Source organism: Lygodium microphyllum, chromosome 24, assembly GCF_053477565.2.
Source record: "Lygodium microphyllum isolate KBCC chromosome 24, Lygodium_microphyllum_v1.1.10, whole genome shotgun sequence".
Classification (NCBI taxonomy): Eukaryota; Viridiplantae; Streptophyta; class Polypodiopsida; order Schizaeales; family Lygodiaceae; genus Lygodium; species Lygodium microphyllum.
The window spans coordinates 98,214,640-98,239,781 of record NC_141158.1 but is presented as its reverse complement, the minus strand read 5'-3'; the positions used below and the strand labels follow the sequence as shown (position 1 = coordinate 98,239,781).

Below are 25,142 nucleotides of genomic sequence, written 5' to 3'. Positions count from 1 at the left end.
GGTGCTGGCCGCGGTCAGGGAGCCGCCGCCCGTGGAAGGGGAAGAGCTGCCTGCATTACCAATAGGCTAAGATGTGATGCAGAAGAAGAGGATGACCCGACTATGGAAGCGGAATTCGAAAGAGCGACGGTCCATGCTGCTTTACACAAGAAGGGGCCGAATCGCCAGTTCTCGGTGATTCAAACTCCGTCGGACTATCGAGGTAAAGGTTTCAAAACCTTGATTGATTGTGGCAGTACGCATTCCTTTATCTCACCAGCGTGTGCTAAGAGATTAGGAATAGCCACAGTAGAAGCACCTACCCTACTTGTGGAATTGGCAAACGGTCGTGAGGTAACTTGCGCTAGGCAAACTGCTAAGGAGGAGTTCTATCTGGGAGGAAAGAAAACCTCAGTCAAATTCAGAGTCATGAATTTAGGTATCCATGAGTGCCTACTCGGGATGGATTGGCTTAAGCCTAATGACGCTCACATCCACTGTGGAAAGGGTCAAGTTTCTTTCCGAAACTCTGAAAGAGAGTTTGTTACGACTCAAGGTGAAGCGGGAGTGCCAAGAATCCAGTTAGCCAAAGTATCGCGGATCATAAAAGGGGTTAGGAAAGGATTACCTGTTTACTTGATCAAACTCAACAAGTTAGATCAAAAGCAAGAGTCTCATGAGGGACCCTCTTGGCTAAAAGAATATGCTGACGTATTCCCTGAGGAATTAACTGAACTTCCACCTCCAAGATAAGTTGATCATGAAATAAGGCTAATACCTGGAGCTGCGCCTATTGCAAAGAGACCTTATAGAATGTCCATTCCGGAAGCTATGGAGTTGAAGGAACAACTCAAGCAACTATTAAACCAAGGCTACATTCGGCCTAGCAATTCACCATGGGGAGCTCCAGTCCTATTCCAGAAAAAGAAAGATGGGACACTTCGACTATGTATTGATTACCGTGGGTTGAATCAATCAACAGTCAAGAACAAGTATCCTATTCCTAGAATAGATGAACTTCTTGACCGCCTTCAAGGTGCAAAGATCTTCTCCAAAATTGATCTCAGGTCAGGTTACTATCAAATCAGGATCAAGGATGAGGATATTCCAAAAACGGCCTTCAATACAAGATATGGGCACTTTGAATTCTTGGTTATGTCATTCGGCCTTACAAATGCACCTGCCACCTTCAATAGATTAATGCAGGATATTTTTAGACCATATCTTGATGATTTCGTGCTTGTCTTCTTCGACGACACTTTAGTCTACTCTAAACAAGAAGAAGATCATGAACCTCATCTACGGATTGTTTTGGAGACAATGAGGTCTCATAAGCTATATGCAAAAATGAAGAAGTGTGCATTCTTCAAACGTCAGATTGAATATCTAGGATTCATAGTATCATCAGAAGGAATATCAGTAGATCCAGCCAAAGTCAGAGATGTGCTTGAATGGCCAATACCAGTATCCGTCAAAGAGATACGTAGTTTTCTTGGCTTGACAGGATGGTATAGGATCTTTATCAAAAACTATGCTTTGATTGCAGCACCTCTTACCGACTTACTAAAGAAGCAGACTTCTATCACATGGTCAACTCCCGAGCAAAATAGCTTCGACCAATTGAAGCAATGTTTGGTATCAGCACCTATTCTGAAACTTCCCGACCTCAATAAGGAGTTCGAGGTAGTAACTGATGCCAGCATTCTTGCCTTGGGGTGTGTACTCATGCAGGAAGGTCATCCAGTAGCATATTCTTCAAGGAAATTGAAGAGTCACGAAAAGAATTATGCCACTCACGATCTGGAGTTATTAGCTGTCATCCATGCTCTAAAGCTTTGGAGGCACTACCTGTTGGGAAACAAGTTCACTCTAGTGACCGATCATAAGAGCCTCAAATGGATTTTTACCCAGAACGAGCTCAACATGAGGCAACGTCGATGGATTGAAGTATTGGAGGAATATGATTTTGAAATCAAGTATCGACCAGGGAAAGAGAATGTAGTTGCCGATGCACTCAGTCGCAAGGCATTCCTAAACTCCCTAATCTTGCAGAATCCATCAACGGCCAGATCTCTGGCTACAAAGGTATCCATGCCAAGCAACCCTATACTCGAACTAGCTAGAGAGGAAGCATGCCATGACTTAGCCTACCAAGCAATGATAAAAGAAATATCTACCAAGGATCAGAATCTGAAGTTACAGGCCAAGTATCATGAATTTTCTATTGACAATGGACTTATTTACTACAGAACAAGGCTATGTATACCAACAAGTCAGTCACTTAAGCAGAAGATATTATGGGAAGCTCATGATTCCCCTTTCGCAGGACATCCTGGCTATGCAAAAACTCTTAATGCAATTAGGAAGAGCTACCATTGGGAGAGGCTCAAAGGTGACGTCCTCAAATATGTCACTGAATGTTTGTCTTGCCAACGTATCAAGGCTGAACATGTCATGATGCCAGGAAAATTGCAACCACTTGACATTCCCCAAATGAAATGGGAATTCATCAGTATGGATTTTGTGGTGGGCTTACCCCAAGTCCAAGGAGGATACAACTCCATTATGGTTGTAGTTGACATGCTTACTAAGGTTGCACACCTGATTCCAGTAAAGACAAACTATAAAGCGTCCGACATTGCTAGAGTGTTTATCAAAGAAATATTCAAGCTACATGGGTTACCTAGAAGGATCATTAGCGATCGAGACTCTCTTTTCACCTCACACTTCTGGAAAGCTATCTTTGAAGCTATTGGAACTCAACTCTGTTTTAGCACTGCCTACCATCCCCAAACAGATGGACAAACAGAGCGAGTAAATCAAATCATTGAGGATATGCTTAGGGCTTACTGCTGTCGGGAGCCGAAGAGGTGGATTCAATACTTGCCGTTAGTAGAATTTGCCTACAATGCTTCTTACCAGCAGAGCATTCAAATGACCCCTTTCCAGGCATTGTATGGTCATGATTGTCAAAGTCCCCTAAATTTTTCAGATCCTACCCTAAGAGTGGAAGCTTCAAGACAAATGTTGGAGGACATGGATGACCAAATAAAGTCAATAAGGCAAGACATACAAGCAGCCAAAGATAGACAAAAGGCATATGCGGATTTGAAGCACCAAGAGAGGGTCTTTGGAGAAGGAGACATGGTTTTCATTTGGGTACGCCCCAAGAGGAGCTCTTTATCTCTAGGTGAATGCAAGAAGCTAAGTCCAAGGTATTGTGGTCCGTATAAAATCCTCAAATGCCTAGGACCCAATGCTTATAAATTGCAACTTCCTGATAACCTAAAAGTTCATAATGTATTCCATATTAGTCTCTTAAAAAAGTATGTACCCAACCCAAATCATGTACTTGATGACCAACAAGTTGTAATGCCTAGTCAAGGAGTCCTTGAACTAAGACCGGAAAAGATTTTAGATGTCAGGGAGAGACAATTGAGATCTAGAACCTTGAGAGAATGCCTCGTCCAGTGGAAAGATTATCCCGAAGAGGATGCTACCTGGATGGAAGAAAACTCTCTCAATCTTCAATATCCCCAGTTTATCCCGAGATGAGGACATCTCGATTCTTCTAAGGGGGAGAGAATGTAATATTCCCACCCGTGAATATTGACGTCCCGCACACGACGTAAACCTTGTGCAAAGGTTATCTCTTGCATTGAAATTATTGGCAGTGTAATGTGTGACCCGCACGCGTGAAATGGGGTCCTCCGCATTGGTAAATCAAAACCGGGAGTTCAAAACCACAAGTCTCACAAAAACACCCTCTTGGTAGGGGCAATTTGGAGATTTTTAGGCAAATTTTTTTAATTATTATCCCTTCCCCCAGCCGATGCATGGCTGGAGGAGAGGGAGTGTGGGGAGGAATGGCCAAGGAGGAGTGAGTCGGATTGCATGAGGAGGAGTCCTCCACGTGTGTGGAGGCCCTCTTTCTCCCCCCCTTGCCTATATGAACTCCCGTGCTGAAGGAGAGGGGAGTGGAAAGTCGCCGTGCAGGAGGAGGGTAGCGTGAAGGAGGGCCGCCATGCTGAGGGTACGATCAGAGGGAAGGAGGCCTTGCTGGACGTGCCGTAGCCGCGATGCCGCTGGCCGCCATTGACGCCGCCATGAGGACGGGCTGTGAGAGGGAGGAGGGGACCCTGCTGCTGCCATTCGGGTAAAGGAGGTGACCAGGCCGCCGTCGTCGCCACACAGAGGGAAGCCGCCGCGCCAGCCGCCACAGTACGCCAGCCGCCAGCCGCCATAACCGCCGCCACGGCCGCCAGACTGCCACAGTACGCCGCCCGCCTGGTTCACGACCTCCCCCCCCCCCCCCCCCCCCCCCCCGACGTTGCTGCAGAAGCTTGGAAGCTTCTTAGAAGCTTCTTAAGAAGCTTCTAAGGGGGCTTTCTTAAGCCCCCCTTCCCACTAGGTCCCATAAGCCCCGTTTCCACGAGCTTTCCGGGATCTTAAAATCCATACCCTATAAAGGGGTATTCCTACATAAGGGAGAAGTAAACATATTTTGAGACTACTTGCCAAGACTCGGAGGAAATTTAGAGAACCATAAAGGGTAAGGATAAACCCTGGAGCCCAAATCCTCTACATCTACGATGGCTCCAAAGCCAAAGTCACAAGGCGCACATGTGGAGGTTTCTTCCCCGAGCATACAAGTGGATATCTCCCCGAGCCCACAAGTCCATGTTTTTTTCGAGTTTATTCTCGCATAAAGAAATATTTAAGCACGCTTAATTCCATAAGGGAAAAATGCATTTTACGCTTATTTTTAATGCATGTGGCAGTGTTAAAGATACATTTGACAAATTATCTCTTTAAACATTAGATAAGGTTGATGCATGTCATGAAATTGAAACGGTTGCATTTCGAGAGTTGTCCGCCTTAGAAGACTAGCTGCATGTTGCTATTTTGGAACATTATCATAGTAATGAGTCTAAACATATATTACTTAGGGCAAAGAAATGAAGTTGATAATTGCATTTGGTTACTAGACATGGTAGGAATAAGCGTGTGCCGCATTTTAGGCAACATCTTCCTTGTAATGATTCATGAGGAAAAGTTAACACCCATAAGATATTATCCGAAAAGAAATAGAAGAGTACGAAAATGATCTTATGGACTTGCAAGTAGCATGTAACATGGAATAAGTTAACACTAGCTTTAGTTTGGTATGAACTTCATTAACTACATTGTAGCTAGGGGAAAGTTGCGTGTTGCATAGTCATCATGCAGGAATTTCATTTATCAGGAGCCGTATTTAGGAAAGGTCGCATGGTTTATCAAAGTACGAGATTCTAAAGTGTAGACACAAGGTTGTAGGCATGATTATTTGATGTAAGTCCTAGTAGGTCCTAGGGAAGTTAGTACCCAGATTATCATGGAATTTTACGATACCAAGGAAAGATAGAGTTATTGTGAACCATGTGATGCGTAGAGGCGATGAATCACATGTTTACTTGTATTGTGGTAGTTGCAACTATTTTTCCTCTTTTAGATCTAGTTTATTGTCTCTAGGAAGGATTCATCCTTGTCGCGAGACAAGCATAATAAATTACCCAAATCACCTAGCCACAGAGGAATCATATGGTACGATAGACACCCCGAACACTAACTAGGTTAAGGATTCGGCCAAGTCCAAATGTCGCTAAGTCGAAACCTTCAAGCCAATAATCCTAACCACATTCCCAAAATGTTGAGCTAATTGGATGCTCATGTAAACAATAATCTAGGATTCCTACCTTAAGGACCAAGCGTTCAAGATGATGAAACTCGATTTGAGTTGGACTAAACGCTGTCGATTTAGTGAAATTAAGGATGGGTGGGTAAAAAGACACCCTAAACCCTCCTTCTTGTCTGAAGTTAATTCCGTGACCTGAATACGCCATTCTTTAGGGGAAATGATCTCTTAGAATGGAGGCGACACTTGTGCAATAAATTGCAACGTCACTTAGCTTTGCGGTTTGACCGTAAGAAGTTTTGCCATTCCGTGGATTAAGGTTGGCAGGTTCTTGCGCCAGTTTAAACTCGCAAGGGGAAAAGGGTAGTCATCCTTTTACTCTATCCTCATTAGGGAAACTTTGTCAAGTTAAGGGAAGCTAGGCATTTGCTTGGACGAAAATGATTAATCAATAAACTAAAGCGACATGGTCGCCGGAATTTACCATAAACTAAACCTAAAGTATTGACAGGGTATGACCCTAACCCAAGGACGATAGGAATCTTGCCAAGTTGCAATTGATTCCGGATCGAATGCGGGTTGCATTCGGAGAAAAGGAGTCACTCCTTAACAGTTTGCCAGCTAAAACGACCACTGGAATTGATTGTGCTTGTAACAGTTTAGAAAGCACTGTTTGCATTGTTTGCTCAATGAACTAAAGGATGAAACGATATCTAAATACTTCAGGTTGAAGGCCTGAAGGGAGAGGCAGCTTTAGTTACCCCCGACTGCCTGCCTGACCCTAACCAAGGGGGTTGTTAACCGCGCCGGGAACGTGGACCGAACCCGCCGTGAGAGGTCTCTCCGTTGAGTTCTACTTGGAGCAGGAGGACGCTTGGGTGCCAGAGGGGGCTCTGGCCGTAAATCCCTCGCCTTCCGGGCCCTGCACAAGAGGCTAACATGACTCGAGATTGGATCTCGAGGCCCGCATACTAGTCTACGGGCAGAAGCTTGGATTAGTGATCCCTGGTGGATTACTGGATAGCCTTCGGGCGGATTATGAACAAGCCTACGGGCGGAACTCCTTGTATTTCAAAGATAAAAGGATAAAATGATAATAAAGAAGTTGTTTGACATTGTTTTCTTTATGTCCTGTGATAAGATTACGTGAAGGAACCAGTGTTTAACAGGGTTAATCAAAGAAGCTGTTTGTTATATGTCAAATTAATGTGGTAGGTAATTACATAACTAAAACAAACCGAGGAAAGTGCGGAGGATGGACCATGGGTCCGTCCTATGGATGGGTGGTCCCGGTTAGCCGGGAACTTTTCTCAAAATCTTCGACGAACAAAGGATGATCGTCATCTCGGAAACAAGTAACGAGAACGATGACTTAGAATTAACTATTACCCGATTCACGTTGTTTTAGGGGAACGGAATGGGACTATGCCTTATGGCAGAGAGGTCGAGCCTTGCATCCCTCTCGTTTCCCATTCTCTTTGAACCAAGTGCAGCGTGAATCCGCTTCGGACCTGGCGTTTCTGCGTAAAGTAGTTCGCTCGGGTCTGACGCTAGTTGCTGCTAGCTAATGACCAAACTAGAAAACCTTAATTCCGGTCGATCCTAAGTGGGAAACGGCCAGGACACTTCCGCTACGTGGTAGACGCGAAAAGACCTAGATTACAAAACCCGTAACATTCCATGGGAGTGCCGGGCGGAGTTCTCTAGACAGCCTTCCGATGGACTGCCAAGACGTGTCCTAGAGGATTCTAGTGGACACGTTACACACACAAGAAGCTAAAGCAAGCATTAGCAGGTCTCTTCTCTTCCCTTCTTCATTGACCTTTCTCCAAGCCACTTACGGTCTATCCTAAAGATAGAGGATTATCAAACATGGCAGACAAGGCCATCGTTTGAATGTTGTTCCCACTGCAATGGTCCTAGGACTAGTGAAGGCCCATTTGATCGATGCCACCAAAGGCCACTATCTCCTCAAGAAGAAGGGTGACGCCCTTATTGTCTAGACAAATCATGAATGGATTGTCCTGGCAAAGGAAACCATGGGAGACTCCCTCAAAGTAGAGACATGCCTGCCTCACAGATGGAGCTTCTTTGCAAGATGCTCCTTCTACTATTTTTTCTGATGTTTCATCTTCACAACTATGAGGAACCAACATCTCTTCGAGACTAAGAAAGATGTCGATATATCAAGCATCATTTGGGACTCTCAATTGGCACATCGATTCACATCCTTTGCACATAGGAATGAGAAGCATTATAGCTCTACCACCGCAGAGGTCCGCGATTGCTTCTCTGCATTTGTATGCAATGTTAAGCTTATCAATTCCACCAACATCAAGAAGCTCCCATACACTCTCGTTGTCAATCAATTTGCTGATGTTACATGGGACGAGTTCAGGAACACCTACTTGAGATCTGGGCAACAAAATTGTTCAGCCACCAAGGGTACCCACCTCCTGAGGAGCTTCTCTACTGACCTTCCTATAAGGAAAGATTGGCGTGATAATGGGATTGTGAGCCCTGTTAAAAATCAAGTGCATTGTGGCTCCTGCTGGACATTCAGTACCACTAGTGCTTTGGAAGTTGCACATGCTCAAGCCACTAGATAGATGGTGCTACTTTCAGGGTATGATGCCAGGAGGCATATTCCACGGTGGATTCCGTGAGGTTTTACGGTGGATTCCGTAAACTTAGATGACCGGGGCTCATACACAAAGAGGATTCTTTGTGCGAGAAGTTGATGGGGACGCGTGTCCTTTTCGGGCGTTTCATTAATTTAGTGTGTACGTGGGTGATTCCATAGCGGGTGATTCCGCAAAATGCATATTAAATTAATAACCGTTTATGAGTTTAGAGTGCGCACTCGTAATAAATTAAGGTTAGGATTTATTTCTAACGAGTTGATTTATTTATGTAGCTGAAGACTGCTAGGTATTCACTTTTGTCGGTTTAATTGTATTATTTTACTAACGATTGTGAATGCTTCAGTTGATGTATAGAGATAGCAGCAGTGGCGGAGGAAAGCATTGGAGTCTAGCGAGTATTCGACTTTTGGATTATATTTTGATAGGCGCCACGCCTATATTTTGTCATGTCTATTGAGGCATTGATTATTGATTATTATTTGTATGCGCCTGTGCGCACGGATATGTTATTTCTATTTGGACATTGAGATTGGGCGTGCCAGATTCCATGGGCACCATCCATTAGCTTTATTTCCTATTTTTGTAGAAAGCAAACTCAAAAGCTAAAAAGCTTGTCATATTTTTGTAAATTGGGCTATTATTGAGCATGAAGATGGAAATATACATAAAATACATGCTTTGTGAAGCGCTCACACAAGGCATGGGGGGAGTTTGAACCCAATTGGTCTCTTGCTTCTTGTCGTTCATGCTTTTACATTGTTTTTTGTGCAAAAAGGTAGAGTTCATTGTTCTTGGGGACCTTCCGGGATTCACTACGTGAGCATATTGCGACCGATCTGCGCATCAGTGGTATCAAAGCGGAGCTGAGATCAAGAGCTTCCAATCGCTACCCATCTCGAGCGAAGGCGGAGCTCCAGGAACGATCGGGCTCTACAATCAATCTCGTCGCGAACCGTCGATACAGGCAGACTTCTGGCGATCAAGAACCCCTGTTTCTACTGTCAGTTCGCGAAGGACCAGGCTGTGCAGGCGGAGGACCACACATCCATCTCCTTCATCAAGTCGTGGAAAAACCAGAGATAAGCTTTCTTCATATCCAAGTTAATTATTTCAACAAGGCTTAAGCTTAAGCTTAGAAGCTTTTAAAAAAAAGCTTCAAGCTTCAAAAATTTTAGTCGTGGTATCTCAGGAGCCTTCCGCGTTTTTCGCGATGTCCACAAAACGGCCCCCCCCCCACGAAATCTGACGACTCAGTCATTAAGCTTTTTAAGCTTAATCTCCTAAGTCAAAGCTAAGCTCTGCAAGTCACACAGGGCAAGAAAGTCACCAAACTCCGGGTCCTGCGCATTAGAAGTCAAGTTCTGTAAGTCGACTGCAATCAAGTCCTGCAAGTTCATCAAGTCGGCCTAAGTTCTGCAAGTCTGCAACTCTACAAGTCGGCTAAGTCTGCAACTCTGCAAGTCAGAATAGTCAACTGGAGTCAAAACTGACTAGTGCTCAAAACTCCTAGAAGGCTTGTTCCTGCGCAAAAATTTTGAACTGGAAAGTTGTTCGTGGCAAAGTATTCTACCTATCTACAGGTTCGTTGAAGTATTTTCAGCAAACGAAGACGGAAATATTGTAGATTTTCTGAAAATTGAGAAAGAAATACCCAAAAATACATAACCTTGTAACCCCGAATTTGAGCTACGCTCATCCTGCTAACTTGATTTTGAGTGAGAAAGGTTTATTGAGTTTTACAGGATGACAACCCTACATATGGATGATCCTATGGCTGAAGACGACTTACCTGAGCCTACCATGGAACAAAAGCTGGATCTAATCATGCTGCAATTGGAAGAAGAACGAAGGGCTAGGCAAGCATTGCAAGCGCAATTGACAAAATTACAAAGAGCGTCCACCGACAAAGAAGAACCTCAAGCTGAAGATTTGATTCGACATACCATCGACGCCACTCTTGAAGCACAAACCATTCGCAAGGAATCCAAGATAAGTAAACGAAGTTTCAAATTTTGCACTTTCAATGGCATACGAGAATGAAAGACTGTTTTATCATTCATTAGCCAGTTTGATGACTATTTCCATGAGGAAACCTACCCAGAAAAAGATAAAATCAAGTGTGTTACTAATCATTTGATAGACAGAGCATCACTTTGGTGGACTGTAGTACGCAAGTCCTGCTACTTGGAAAGATTTTAAGAAGAAGTTCATGCAGAATTTCCTTCCACCGCAATTTCATGAGAAGGCTATCAAGCAATGGGATTTACTTCAACAACGGGATCGTGAGCCTATTCCACAGTATACAGAGCGTTTTTGGAATACACTCCTACAGCTACGCATGCTTGAAGACGTACCAGAGACGACACATAAGCGGAAGTATATGTCTGGACTTCTTGGACATTACTACGCTGAAGTGAACATGTTCAAGCCTGCTACCCTTGAAGACGCCATCTCCCTAGCTCATGACACTGAAGATAAGTTACGCGGAAGAGATAGACAACCAGAGCAATTCCAAGCCAATGGTAATTATGGATCTAAACAATTCAATTCCAATTTTAGAAGGTTTAATCCAGGTCGTTTCTCATCACCATCTTTCCGCAAGAATTGGGCTAAACCACCTGCATTACCATCCAATGTCAATCCAAATCCTAAGCCTATTCCACAAGAAAATCCAAATGTACCCAGACTTCCAGCCATTGCAAATAATGTAACCAAAGACAAACCAATAGTATGCTATAAGTGTCACCAGCCTGGGCATCTCGCAACAAATTGTCATTCAAAGAAGCCACCAGCACATATCAACTATCTTGGAGCCATGGACGAAGACGAGCATGAGGATATGCCTGATTTCACTGAAGATGAGGATGATACTACTACTACTTTCGACACTTTACCAGGTATGCCTACTCCACATTCATTATTGACTATGAAATGTTTGGTGCATGGAAAGGAAAGAACTATCTTGCATGATGATGGTAGTACTCATGACTTTATTTCAGCAAAATTTGTAAAGGAATTGAAATTACAGACTGTACCTACGCATTATCGCATAAAAGCTACATTTTTAGGCACTAGGTACAATGGCACACAAGAAGTACAAGGTTTAGAGATTCAAATTGGTTCATATATTGAAAGAAGAAATTTCTTAGTTGTTCCATTACAGTCGAGTGACATTATTCTAGGAATGCCTTGGAGACACCAGCATAATCCAAATATAGATTATTCCATGCACACAATGAGTATTAATTTTCAAGGAAAATCTATTACATTATATGGTATGCATGCATCTACATTTTTCCACTGCTTTCGCATACACAAGCAAAACGTGCACTACGCAAGAGTACTAAATCATATCTCATTTGGGTGAATGAATTGCATGCAAAGGAAAATCATATGCACCCTAGGCATAAGGAATTTCTTGCATATTTTAAGGACTGTTTTGCAGAAGACCTACCACCAGGTTTACCTCCTTCACGTCCAGAAGACCATAAGATTGATTTAATCCCTGGCACACAACCACCTTGCAAAGCACCATATAGGCACAATCAAATAGAGCAAAAAGAAATCCAGAGTCAAGTTGAAGAATTACTAAATAGAGGTTTAATTCGACCTAGCAGTTCTCCATTCGGTACACCTGTACTTTTAGTCAAGAAAAAGAATAATACCTATTGTATGTGTATTGACTACCGAGCTTTAAATAAGATCACTGTAAAGAATAGGTATCCTATACCTAGAGTTTATGACCTTATAGACAAACTGCAAGGATCTTCTATATTTAGTAAAATTGACCTTAAGTCTGGATATCATCAGGTGAGGCTAGATAAATCTGACATATTTAAGACTGCATTCAGAACACAATTTGGCTATTACGAATTCTTAGTCATGCCATTCGGATTGACTAATGCACCTGCCACTTTCAGTAGAATGATGAACCGTATCTTTCTGAAATATCAGTATTGTGTGATTGTTTTCTTTGATGATATTTTGGTGTTTAGTCAAAGTGAAAAAGAGCATTATGAGCATTTATCATTAGTTTTTCAATTACTGAAAGAAAATCAATTGTTTGCAAATCCTGAAAAGAGTGAATTCTTTAAGACAGAAATTGAGTATTTAGGTCATATTGTATCAAAATAAGGAATTAAAGTTGATCCTAAGAAAATTGATGCAATATTGCATTGGCCTGTTCCTAAAAACGTGCATGAGTTACGCTCATTCCTTGGTCTTGCTAGTTTCTATAGGAAGTTTGTACGTAATTTTTCATTAATTTCTTTACCATTAACAAAACTTCTCAAGAAAGGAATTGTTTATCAATGGACTGAAACTCAGCAGAAATCCTTTGACTTACTGAAACGTGCATTAACCAATGCCCCTGTTCTACAATTGCCTGACTTTAATAGACCATTCTTTTTAGTTGTGACCGATGCTAGCGGATCAAGAATAGGAGCTGTACTAATGCAAGACAATCATCCAATAGCATATTCTAGTTCTAAGCTGAAACCCTCTGAGCTGAAATATTCCACATATGACAAAGAACTATTAGCAGTTGTACAAGCATTAAAACAATGGAAACACTACTTAATGGGTTCAGATTTCATGATAAAGACCGACCAGCAAAGCATTAGACATTTACTTAGCCAACCCCAAATTTCTGACCGTCATATCAAATGGGCTTCCTTCATTCAAAGTTTTTATCCCATCATTCAATACCAACCTGGAAAAGAAAATGTAGTTGCTGATGCATTGAGTAGAAGACCTGCAATTCATAATATTTCTGTCATATCTTTTGATTCTTTGATTGCTATGAAAGATACATATCACTAGGATATTACTTTTCATTCTGATTGGCAAAAATTAATTCACAATAATTTCATTCCTGTTAAGTCATTGTCATATAATGATGGATTTATGTTTTTTGAAAAGAGACTGTGTGTTACTATTCCATTCCGATCTTTTGTTTTGAATGAAATTCATTGTCCCCCATATCAAGGTCATAGAGGTATCATATCTACATTACGCATATTAACTGAAGATTTTTATTGGCCGCATATGGATGCAGATGTATCTAATTTCGTTTCTAAATGTTTGATTTGTCAAATAATAAAGAGACATCATGGTAAACAGTATGGATTATTAATGCCTTTGTCTATTCCATCTAAACCTTGGGAACATATTTCTATGGATTTCATTACTAGTTTACCAAATACTAAATCTAACCATGACATGATTTGGACAATTGTAGATAGATTTAGTAAGCAAGCATATTTCATTCCATGTAAGAAAACTTTACAACATCACAAGCAGCACAGTTATTTTTGAAAACTGTTTTTACTAACCATGGATTGCCCAAAGTTATCATTTCAGATCGTGATTCTAGATTTTGTAACAATTTTTGGATAACACTGTTTGCAAATCTAGGCACAAAGATTGATTTCTCATCTGCATTTCATCCAGAAACAAATGGACAAACAGAAGCCACAAACAGCACCATTTTAGATCTTTTACGTGCATATACTATCTCTAAACCTTAGAGATGGGATACTCACTTGCATTTATTACAGTTTGTATATAACAATACACCACACACATCTACAAAGAAAGCACCTTTTGAAGTCATTTATGGATATAGATTATCTACACCTGTTGCATCTTTGTCTAATAGAATTCAGAGTGCTGATGATATTGCTACTATGCATTATAGTATTTTTGATGAGGTTAAGGATATGATTGCTAAAGCCCAACAATCATATACCAAACAAGCCAACAAGAAAAGACAAGCCATGAATTTCAAAGTTGATGATTATGTTTGGCTCAGAATAGAAAAGCGTAGACTGCAAAGTGTAGATAGACATCCAGTTGTCAAATTAGCTCCTAGATTCTATGGACCATTTAGAATCATTCATAAGATTAATGATAATGCATTCAAGTTAGAATTACCATCTCATTGGAAAATTCACAATACATTTCACATTAGTTTATTGAGACCATTTATAGGCCAATTACCTGTCCACCCTGTTTATGAAAACCCACCTTTATTAGAGGAAGAGACTGAAATACTTGAACCAGAAGCCATCATAGACACTGACTACATGACCACTAGAACTGGCCGAAGGTATTCTAGATATCTAGTAAAATTTAAGAACCATCCTGTAGAGGAAGCACAATGGATGCACACTAGAGACTTAAATGCTTTCCCCACTCTATTAGCTCCACATTGAGCTAATAGCAATTGAGGTCAATTGCTATCCCACCCCGGGGGTATGATGCCAGGAGGCATATTCCATGGTGGATTCCGTGAGGTTTTACGGTGGATTCCGTAAACTTAGATGACCGGGGCTCATACACAAAGAGGATTCTTTGTGCGAGAAGTTGATGGGGACACCTGTCCTTTTCGGGCGTTTCATTAATTTAGTGTGTACGTGGGTGATTCCATAGCGGGTGATTCCGCAAAATGCATATTAAATTAATAACCGTTTATGAGTTTAGAGTGCGCACTCGTAATAAATTAAGGTTAGGATTTATTTCTAATGAGTTGATTTATTTATGTAGCTGAAGATTGCTAGGTATTCACTTTTGTCGGTTTAATTGTATTATTTTACTAACGATTGTGACTACTTCAGTTGATGTGTAGAGATAGCAGTAGTGGCGGAGGAAAGCATTGGAGTCTAGCGAGTATTCGACTTTTGGATTATATTTTGATAGGCGCCACACCTATATTTTGTCATGTCTATTGAGGCATTGATTATTGATTATTATTTGTATGCGCCTGTGCGCACGGATATGTTATTTCTATTTGGACATTGAGATTGGGCGTTCCAGATTCCATGGGCACCATCCATTAGCTTTATTTCCTATTTTTGTAGAAAGCAAACTCAAAAGCTAAAAAGCTTGTCATATTTTTGTAAATTGGGCTATTATTGAGCATGAAGATGGAAATATACATAAAATACATGCTTTGTGAAGCGCTCACACAAGGCATGGGGGGAGATTGAACCCAATTGGTCTCTTGCTTCTTGTCGTTCATGCCTTTACATTGTTTTTTGTGCAAAAAGGTAGAGTTCATTGTTCTTGGGGACCTTCCGGGATTCACTACGTGAGCATACTGCGACCGATCTGCGCATCAGGGTAGTAGCTAGTAGATTGTGCAAGAGATTACAATAACTATAGATGTAATGGAGGCTTGCCCTCTCAGGCATTTGAGTATGTCAAGCACACTGGTGGCTTGGAAATCGAAGAAGCATACCCTTATAAGAGAGAAGATGATGTGTGCTAGTTCAATGGAGACTCAATGGGCACTTAAGTGTATGATGTTGTCGATGAAAGATTTTTCAGTGACCCAGAACACTATCAGCAATCAAATGCATGGTATATGCTATCAAAAACACTAGTAGAAGCTGATGCTTGGAAGTTCTTGAAGGAACATGGCTTAGATCTGGTGAAAATAAATCCAACAATGGTTTTGGAAGGGCTTTTATAGTAGAACTTGAATACAAGAAAACACCTACAACGTCAAAGCAATGCACCTGCGTATATGCATCACAAAAACATTGGGCAAAAGATTGTGTCAATAAGACTAGAGTAAAAGGCACGTACCACATATCGACAAAGGGGTTAAGGAGTACAACAAAAGCCAAGGAGCATGAAGATAAAGAAGTCCAAAAAGACGAAGAAGATCAAAGGTTGCCAAAGAAGAAACAAAACAAAAAAAAAAGATGAAGAAAATATTTTACATTGCTGCAAACCAAAAAAATGTTTTTTTTAATAGAGGATCTTAATTTGCTTCCCTAGTGGATGTAAAAACCCTACCAATATATAAAGTTTCAAGCCTTAACTTGACTAGGCTTCCAAGGAGCTAGTCTCCTGGTCCATGTTTTCATGCAGGGGGGCAAAAGCCAGCAAGGGTAGACTCATCATTTGAGGAGGGCTGTTGAGAATAGCAAATGATGCTTGTATGTGCTCCCATAAAGGCTTGCCCATAAGTGGCTTTGTATGAGAGAGAAGCAATGATGAATCCTCTAGGAAGAGATGTCCAAAATCCCATAAGCACGATGAGGAAAAGTGGTACTATCCAAAAAGCTATAAAGGCATGTACTTGAAACTCATTTGAATAGAATGGTACTTTTCAGTTTGAGTTACTCAAGATTGTGTTTATGAGTCCAAGCTAATCTATCTTGGAACCTAATTCATTTGAGTTACAATTCTTTATATCAATTATGTTTTATGTTTATAATCTTCATCCGCCATAGCTAGCATTGCTCTAGATCCTTGTTTCCCAACATGGTATTAGAGCCATGGTGAGCTATGACTAGCTTCATTAGAGTAGAGTCCTTTTTTAGCCCTGTTTTATTATGAATGGATAGTAGGAGTTGAACCTACCTTAAGGTCTTTGCCATATCCATACCTTAGGCCTATTCTCCATCTCATATCCTTCTCCTCACTTAAAATCCACCTAGCTCCCCTCCCATCTTCTTTGAAACACACAAGAAGCTTAAGCAAGCATTAGCAGGTCTCTTCTCTTCCCTTCTTTGTTGACCCTTCTCCAAGCCACTTATTGTCTGTCCTGAAGATAGATGATTATCAAACATGTCAGACAAGGCCACCGTTTGAATGTTGTTCCCACAGCAATGGTCCTAGGAGTGGTGAAGGCTTGTCTAAGTAATGCCACCAAAGGCCACTAGCTCCTCAAAAAGAAGAGCAACGCCCTTACTGTGCAATTCTTGTAGATCTTGAATGGATCGTCTTGGCAAAGGAAACCATGGGAGACTCCCTCAAAGCAGAGAGATGGCTACCTCATCGATGGAGCTTCTTTGCAGGGTGCTCCTTCTAGTATTTTTTATGTTGTTTTGTCTCCGCAAATACGAGGAACCAACATCTCTTTGAGACTAAGAAAGATATTGATATATCAAGCATCATTTGGGACTCTCAATTGGCACATCGATTTGCATCCTTTGCACATAGGAACGGGAAGCATTATAACTCTACCACCGCAAAGGTCCGCCATCGCTTCTCTGCATTCATTTGCAATGTTAAGCTTATCAATTCCACCAACATCAAGAAGCTCCCATACACTCGCTGTTAATCAATTTGTTGATGTTACATGGGCCGAGTTTAGGAACACCTACTTGAAATCTAGGCAACAAAATTGTTCAGCCACCAAGGGTACCCACCTCCTGAGGAGCTTCTCTACTGACCTTCCTACAAGGAAAGATTGGGGTGATGATGGCATTGTGAGCCCTATAAAAAATCAAGTGCATTGTGGCTCATGTTGGACATTCAATACCACTAGTGCTCTGGAAGTTGCACATGCTCAAGTCACTAGATTGATGGTGCTGCTTTGTGAGCAGTAGCTAGTAGATTGTGCAAGAAATTACAACAACTATAGATGTAATGAAGGCTTGCCCTCATGAATTTGAGTATGTTAAGCACACGGGTGTCTTCGAAACCGAAGAAGCATACCCTTATAAGTCAGAAGATGATGTGTGCAAGTTCAATGCAGACTCAATGGGCGCTTAAGTGTATAATGTTGTCGAGGAAAGCTTTTTCAGCGACCCAAAACACTATCAGTGATCAAATGCATGGTATATGCTATCAAAAACATTAGTAGAAGCTGACGCTTTCAAGTTCTCGAAGGAACATGGCTTAGATCTAGTGACAATAAATCAAACAATGGTTTTGGGAGTGCTTTTACAGCAAACCTTGAATACAAGAAAACACCTACAACATCAAAGCAACGTACCTATGTATATGCATCATAAAAGCATTGGGAAAAAGATTGTGTCAATAAGACTACTATAAAAGGCACATACCACATATCGACAAAGGGGATAAGAAGCACAACAAAAGCCAAGAAGCATGAAGATAAAGAAGTCCAAAAAGACAAAGAAGATCAAAGGTTTCCAAAGAAGCAACAAAACCAAAAAAAAAAAGATAAAGAAAATATTTTGCACTGCTGCAAACCAAAAAAATGTTTTTTTTATAGAGGATCTTAATTTGCTTCCCATAGTGGATGTAAAAACCCTACCAATATATAAAGTTTCAAGCCTTAACTTGACTAGGCTGCCAAAGAGCTAGACTCCTGGTCCATGTTTGCATGCAGGGGGGGCAGAAGCCAGCAAGGGTAGACTCATCATTTGAGGGGGGTTGTTGAGAATAGCAAATGATGCTTGTATGTACTCCCATAAAGGCTTTCCCGTAAGTGGCTTTGTATGAGAGAGAAGCAATGTTGAATGCTCTAGGAAGAGATGTCCAAAATCCCATAAGCACGATGAGGAAAAGTGGTACTATCCAAAAAGCTATAAAGGCATGTACTTGAAACTCATTTGAATGGAATGGTACTTTTTAGTTTGAGTTACTCAAGTTTGTGTTTATGAGTCCAAGCTAATCTATCTTGGAACCTGATTCACTTGAGTTACAATTCTTTATCTCAATTATATTTTATGTTTAAAATCTTCATCCGCCATAGCTAGCATAGCTCTAGATCCTTGTTTCCCAACATGGTATCAGAGCCATGGTGAGCTATGACTAGCTTCATTAGAGTAGAGTCCTTTTTTAGCCCTGTTTTATTATCAATGGATAGTAGGAGTTGAACCTGCCTTAAGGCCTTTTCCATATCCATACCTTAGGTCTATTCTCCATCTCATATCCTTGTCCTCACTTAAAATCCACCTAGCTCCCCTCCCATCTTCTTTGAAACACACAAGAAGCTTAAGCAAGCATTAGCAAGTCTTTTCTCTTCCCTTCTTCATTGACCCTTCTCCAAGCCACTTACTGTCTATCCTGAATATAGAGGATTATCAAACATGTCAGACAAGGCCACCGTCTGAATGTTGTTCCCACTACAATGGTCCTAGGAGTGGTGAAGGCCCGTATGATCGGTGCCACCAAAGGCCACTAGCTCCTCAAGAAGAAGAGCGACGCCCTTATTTTCCAGTTCCTGCATATCCTGAATGGATCATCCTAGCAAAGGAAACCATGGGAGACTCCCTCAAAGCAAAGAGATGGCTGCCTCACATATGAAGCTTCTTTGCAGGGTGCTCCTTCTACTATTTTTTTTGTTGTTTTGTCTCCGCAACTACGAGGAACCAACATCTCTTCGAGACTAAGAAAGATATCGATATATCAAGCATCATTTGGGACTCTCAATTGGCACATGGATTCGCATCCTTTGCACACAGGAACGGGAAGCATTTTTACTCTACCACCATAGAGGTCCGCCATCGCTTCTCTGCATTCATTTGCAATGTTAAGCTTATCAATTCCACCAACATCAAGAAGCTCCCGTACGCTCTTGTTGTTAATCAATTTGTTGATGTTACATGGGATGAGTTTAGGAACACCTACTTGAGAATTAGGCAACAAAATTGTTCAGCCACCAAGGGTACCCACCTCCTGAGGAGCTTCTCTACTAACCTTCCTACAAGGAAAGATTGGCGTGATGATGGCATTGTGAGCCCTATAAAAAATCAAGTGCATTGTGGCTCATGCTGGACATTTAGTACCACTAGTGCTTTGGAAGTTGCACATGCTCAAGCCACTAGATAGATGGTGCTGCTTTGTGAGCAGTAGCTAGTAGATTGTGCAGGAGATTACAACAACTATAGATGTAATGGAGGCTTTCCCTCTCATGAATTTGAGTATGTAAAGTACACGGGTGTCTTCGAAACCGAAGAAGCATACCCTTATAAGACAGAAGATGATGTGTGCCAGTTCAATGTAGACTCAATGGGCGCTCAAGGGTATGATGTTGTCGATGAAAGCTTTTTCAGTGACCCAGAACATTGTCAGCGAGATCAAATGCATGGTATATGCTATCAAAATTACTAGTAGAAGCTGACGCTTGGAAGTTCTCAAAGGAGCATGCTTAGATCTGGTGACTAAATCCAACAATGGTTTTGGGAGTGCTTTTATAGCAAACCTTGAATACAACAAAACACCTAGAATGCCAAAGCAATGTACCTGTGTATATGCATCATAAAAGCATTGGGCAAAAGATTGTGTCAATAAGACTAAAGTAAAAGGCATGTACCACAAATCGACAAAGGGGATAAGAAACACAACAAAAGCCAAGAAGCATGAAGATAAAGAAGTCCAACAAGATGAAGAAGATCAAAGGTTGCCAAAGAAGCAACAAAACCAAAAAAAAAAAGATAAAGAAAATATTTTGCACTGCTGCAAACCAAAAAAATGTTTTTTTTTATAGAGGATCTTAATCTGCTTCCCGTAGTGGATGTAAAAAACCTGCTAATATATAAAGTTTCAAGCCTTAACTTAACTAGCCTTCCAAAGAGCTAGACTCCTAGTCCATGTTTGCATGCAGGGGAGGCAAAAGCCAGCAAGGGTAGACTCATCATTTAAGGGGGGTTGTTGATAATAACAAATGATGCTTGTATGTACTTCCATAAAGGCTTGCCCATAAGTGGCTTTGTACGAGAGAGAAGCAATGATGAATCCTCTAGAAAGAGATGTCCAAAACATGATGAGGAAAAGTGGTACTATCCAAAAAGCTATAAAGGCATGTACTTGAAACTCATTTGAATGGAATGGTACTTTTCAGTTTGAGTTACTCAAGATTGTGTTTATGAGTCCAAGCTAATCTATCTTGAAACCTAATTCACTTGAGTTACAATTCTTTATCTCAATTATATTTTATGCTTATAATCTTCATCCACCATAGCTAGCATAGGTCTAGATCCTTGTTTCCCAACATGGTATTAGAGCCATGGTGAGCTATGGCTAGCTTCATTAGAGTAGAGTCCTTCTTTAGCCCTGCTTTATTATGAATGGATAGTAGGAGTTGAACCTACCTTAAGGCCTTTTCCATATCCATACCTTAGGTCTATTCTCCATCTCGTATCCTTCTCCTCACTTAAAATCCACCTAGCTCCCCTCCCATCTTCTTTGAAACACACAAGAAGCTTAAGCAAGCATTAGCATGTCTCTTCTCTTCCCTTCTTCATTGACCCTTCTCGAAGCCACTTACTGTCTATCTTGAAGATAGAGGATTATCAAACATCAAGGCCACTGTCTAAATGTTGTTCCCACTGCAATGGTCCTAGGAGTGGTGAAGACCCATCTTATCGGTGCCACCAAAGGCCACTAGCTTCTCAAGAAGAAGGGAGACGCCCTTATTGTCCAGACAAATCATGAATGGATCATCCTGGCAAAGGAAACCATGGGAGACTCCCTCAAAGCAGAGAGATGGCTGCCTCAAAAATGGAGCTTCTTTGCAGGATGCTCCTTCTACTATTTTTTTCTGTTGTTTCGTCTCCGCAACTATGAGGAACCAACATCTCTTCGAGACTAAGAAAGATGTCGATATATCAAGCATCATTTGGGACTCTCGATTGGCACATTGATTTGCATCCTTTGCACATACGAACAGGAAGCATTAAGCATACCCTTATAAGATAGAATATGATGTGTGCGAGTTCAATGGAGACTCTGTGGGTGCTCAAGTGTATGATGTTGTCGATGAAAGCTTTTTCAGCGACCCAGAACACTGTCAGTGATCAAATGCATGGTATATGCTATCAAAAATACTAGTAGAACTTACGCTTGGAAGCTCTCGAAGGAACATGGCTTAGATCTAGTGACAATAAATCCAACAATGGTTTTGGGGGAGCATCAAAGCAATGTACCTGTGTATATGCATCACAAAAGCATTGGGCAAAAGATTGTGTCAATAAGACTAGAGTAAAAGGCTCATACCACATATTGACAAAGGGGATAAGGAGTACAACAAAAGCCAAGGAGCATGAAGATAAAGAAGTCCAAAAAGATGAAGAAGATCAAAGGTTGCCAAAGAAGCAACAAAACAAAAAAAAAGATGAAGAAAATATTTTGCACTGCTGTAAACCAAAAAAATGTTTTTTTTAAAGAGGATCTTAATCTGCTTCCCATAGTGGATGTAAAAACCCTACCAATATATAAAGTTTCAAGCCTTAACTTGACTAGGTTGCCAAAGAGCTAGACTTATGGTCCATGTGTGCATGCAGGGGGGGCAAAAGCCAGCAAGGGTAGACTCATCATTTGAGGGGGGCTGTTGAGAATAGCAAATGATGCTTGTATGTACTCCCATAAAGGCTTGCCCATAAGTGGCTTTGTATGAGAGAGAAGCAATGATGAATGCTCTAGGAAGAGATGTCCAAAATCCCATGAGCACGATGAGGAAAAGTGGTACTATCCAAAAAGCTATAAAGGCATGTACTTAAAACTCATTTCAATGGAATGATACTTTTCAATTCGAGTTACTCAAGATTGTGTTTATGTGTCCAATCTAATCTATCTTGGAACCTAATTCACTTGAGTTACAATTCTTTATCTCAATTATGTTTTATGTTTATAATCTTCATCTGCCATAGCTAGCATTGCTCTAGATCCATGTCTCCCAACAATAAGAGGGTCTAAGGCTAGAAGTAGATGGTTGAGGTTTGATATAACTAGAGAGTTTAGTAGGCTGATGGTTGTTGCTTGGTTTGCTCCTAAGGTTGTGGCTTGGCCTCATGTTCAATGGGATTGGTTGGAGCTGTGGGTGTTGCACTACTAGGTGCTTTTGAGGTCTGAGGGGCACTAGCAGGACTAGATTTGGGCAGTTTGTTAATAGCAAGTTGTGGTTTTGGGTGATAGATTGGTGGTCTCGGCTTTGGAGGTTCTATGGACTTAGCAGCCTGATTCTCTTATGGCCTGTGTGCCTGACTTGTCTGGATGTTTCATGTGGTTAGGTTTGAGGGTGGATTTTGAGGAGTGCCTTTGGTCATCTTGGCTTTAGGTACCTAGATACGAGTGTTACCGTCATAGTAGCCGTGCACTTGCAATAAGGTCTTTGGGACCCATCACCGCTTGACCGTTTTTCGATATCGGTAGCTTCTTCTATGCCTCCTAGGTTTTGAGTGTGTTTCCTTAGCCTTGCGAGGGCGTGGATGTCTGCTCCTAAGAAGCGGTGCTTGATGTTTAGGTGACCATTTGAATTGGTGTTCATGGGCTTTTGCTTTGGGTTCAGCGGGTTGTTGGCATTGAAGCTTGGCAGGTTGTGACGAGTCACAACCCCCCTCCTTAGACTCGATAGTGGGATTCTCTATCGGTGGATTTGCAGACTTTGATGGAGTTACGGAGCCATTGCTGAAAGTTGTGACAATATGTACGTTGCATGTGGCAAGATGAATTCACTAGGATTCGTATTGGACAGTGCAATGAGTTTGCTTTTTAAACATGCGTCCTAATAGTGATTCCGTACGTGCATCTTTAGTGTTTGGCAACAAATAGAAGATCATTGGCATGCTTTTAGACTTGGTAGAGATGGCAACCTTGTACTTCCCCAAGAGTGCATGTGAACAGCCCCCATACGGGCTGAGTTTGGCATTAGTGGGCTGTAGCTATGGTTTGCCGATTTGAAGCCAATGATTGTGAGTCATGACATTAAAGTCAACTTCCTCATCCATCAATGCATTGAAGGTATGTGTTTGCTTGGCAATTACCGTTATGCTTAGGTAAGCTGGTTCTACGGCTTCCTCATCCTCATCGTCTATCTCTGTGATAGTGGCCACTCATACATTGGTAGGGACTCTAGCATTAGAAGCTCATGTAGTGGGTGTGTGGGAGGGTAATACCTCTTTATGTAGATGCCATTGAAGAAGCCTATGCCCTCTCCTTCTAGGGTTTCAAGTTCTACGTTTCCACTTTGTCTGATGACGCAAACTCTGAAAGGTCCTAGCCCCCAAAATTTAAATTTTTGTTTATGTCCCTTGAGTGAGTACAGTAGTACTAAGTTGCCCTATTCAAAGTCTCACTGCTTGACATGATTGTCAAACTAGTTTTTGTGTCTTGCCTTCTTGCATATTAGTGCATGGGTGGCTAGAAGCCGAGTCTATGATAGGCGTTCCAGCTCGACTAAGTGCTTTGTCCATGTCTCCTTTCCATCCCACCTCTCTTGAAGAGCAATTCTTAGGCTAGGAACGAAGAACTCTACATGTAGAATTGCTTTAGTTTCGTAGGTCAACATTGACGAAGGAAATTCGGTATGGCAGCCTCTATACTATGCCAAACTCCCTTCTGCCACAAAGTGAATGAGATAAGGGCACCACCTAGTCATGGAAGAGCGGACTAGGACGCTATGCAAGAGGGAGAGGAGATTGTAAGGGAGAAGAGATGAAAACTAAGAGAGGAAGAGAGAGAGAGAGTGAGTGAGAATGAGAGAACTACGAAAAAATAGATGAATCAATAAACTTAAGTGATGGAGAACCCTCGGGACATAACCAATATACACAATATGGACACCCATATCCTGGGCTTATTACATTGTAGAGCATACATAAGCTATAGTAAGAGAAGGAATTCCATAAGCTCATGAAGGAGAATGGGGAAGGCTCAATAGGGCTGAAGGAGGCCTCTTTTCTCTCTCTCCTCTTCTTCTTACAAATTACAAAGGAGAAGGCCTCTTTATATAGGCCTTGAGGGTGTTTAGGGAGGAGGTTAAGATGTAATAGGAATTAACACCACCAAAGCTGCATTAAGGCGGTTCCACCAATATGGAAGCTCCATCTAGATGTTTTGTTGACCAATTTGTACTTAATCAAGCTCCATCATAGGTGAGTTGTCTCCATTCTCCCCCCCATAGCTTGAGTCCAAGAGCTCTCCTATAAAAAAATATAGAGAATCTTCATAAAATAAGATCATATCTAGCAATAATAGAGAGAGAGTAATGAGAGTTCATACATTACTACTACAACTAAGGATGATTTGAGGGTGATTTAGGAGGGGAGATCTAATGGTTTATTAGCTTGAGAGAGAGGATAAGAGAGGGGAAAGGGTTGGGGGTCTAATGAATGATGTTTTATGGAAGTGTTAAGTGT

At 41.4% G+C, this 25,142-nt stretch overlaps 3 pseudogenes; all 3 read left to right on the top strand.

Annotated features, from left to right (window-relative positions):
- The first annotated feature begins 7,794 nt into the window (after positions 1 to 7,794).
- Positions 7,795 to 15,772, top strand: LOC148015417 (cysteine proteinase 2 pseudogene; annotated as a pseudogene).
- Positions 15,773 to 17,050: 1,278 nt separating this feature from the next.
- Positions 17,051 to 17,862, top strand: LOC148015416 (cysteine proteinase 2 pseudogene; annotated as a pseudogene).
- A 1,273-nt stretch (positions 17,863 to 19,135) lies between these two features.
- On the top strand, positions 19,136 to 20,118 carry LOC148015415 (thiol protease aleurain pseudogene; annotated as a pseudogene).
- The last annotated feature ends 5,024 nt before the right edge of the window (positions 20,119 to 25,142 follow it).